Genomic DNA, 1,649 nt, shown 5'->3' on the forward strand with positions numbered 1-1,649 from the left:
CCCTGGCTCTCCTCTCCCCATCCTTCTTGCCTGGCTTTAAAATGGGTCTGGCATGTATTCCGGGTTTTGTAAATACCAACATAACAATTGTAACAGAACCTAAAGAGACATTTCCTGTGAAGATAGAAGGACTTCAATCGGCGCTCCGGAAACCGGCGATAACCAGACATTGATTCTCCTCAGCTCGCTTTCCAGGGACAGGACTATCAGTAATGAACTCTAATCCTATTGCTAGGAGCCGCATCTGTGATCCGCGCCACATTCTCTAGGAGGAATGCATATTTCTCAGCTTAAGAACCGTCTTCAAAGCCTGGATACCTGGGAGGGACACGTCCTTCCTAAAACCAAGCTCTCCCTGTGGTTGAGCATTTACCTCCTTAAACATCGCCGTTCCTCAGCTGTGTTTTTAAGACACTTCTTTCCATGGAGAAACGGAGCTACTATTTTTGTGTTTTCTTTTCTACTGTAAAATGAGCATAACAGCAACTCTTCTCCCAGGGTTGCCTTGAGAACAACGGGATGTAATTCGTGTTACCCAGCCAGGTGCCTGGCACATAGCTATTGCTCAGTTAATAACGAATGCTCAAGGTTTTCCCCAAACCAATTACTGTTGTGTCAGCTCGGATTCATGACAACCCCTTGTGTGTCAGAGTAGGGTCCCTAGGGCTTTCATATTGCCTGACTTTTCTTCCAAGGTACCTTCCAGTTAGCAGCCAAGTGAGTCAGCTGCCTGCACCTTCTGTCCACAGCATCTTTGTGCACAGATGCACTTGAGTAAGCACGCTTTCCCTTGGTGCACAGCGCTGTTCGGTTTGGTTTTCCAAAATGAATACATACTTGTGCAACTATGCCTGTGTCTTCTCATGAGGGCCTGAGGACTTTATGGTGACCATCTTCTGACTGTCTCCTGGTGCAGGGGAAGCCATGCTCTGGGAGAACACTGAGCTGGAAAGCACTGCCTCGTGTGGTGTCTGGGACCATGATGCCGCTTAGACTTCTGCATCTGCCCAAGACCCTATCTGGCTCCTTCTATGTCACCGCCATTGGGCCTGCCTGTGATCTCCTTTCCTTCCCAGGCACCCCATTGGATATCTCATTAGAAATGAACAGAAAATAGACTAAGCCAGGTAACACTGAGGATTAGGGCACACCTTGGATCTCAACCCCGCTCGCCCTTGGGAGCTTCTATAGACTACCTATGTTTGGGACTTCACCTCAGAGACTCAGATTCAGTTTGTCTACAGTGGGGCTGAATCTCAATATTGCTTAAAAACCTCAGGCCAAAAACCACTACCAGAGATTGTAGGATCCCTGGCATCCAGAAGCTGAATGGTCTCTCTCGTTATGAGCCAAGTCTCAGAGGGTAAGGGTACTAGATGACAGAAGTCCACCTGATCCTCCAAGAAAACCAAAACCGTTTCCTTCAAATGGATTCCTGCTCAGGACAGTCTCGTGTGTAACAGAGTATAACTACTTCCTGGGGTTTTCTTGGCTGTAATCTTTATAGAAGCAGGTTGTTAGGTCTTTCTTCGAGTGTGCCACTGGGTGAGTTTGAATCGCTGACCTTTAGGGTAGTAGTTGAGCACTTTACTGTTTGTATCACCCAGGGATTTCCAACTCCTACTAACGTCTGGCTTTGTCAAGTCTCA

This window comes from Chrysochloris asiatica, unplaced genomic scaffold (genome assembly GCF_000296735.1).
Source record: "Chrysochloris asiatica unplaced genomic scaffold, ChrAsi1.0 scaffold00173, whole genome shotgun sequence".
NCBI classification, from domain to species: Eukaryota; Metazoa; Chordata; class Mammalia; order Afrosoricida; family Chrysochloridae; genus Chrysochloris; species Chrysochloris asiatica.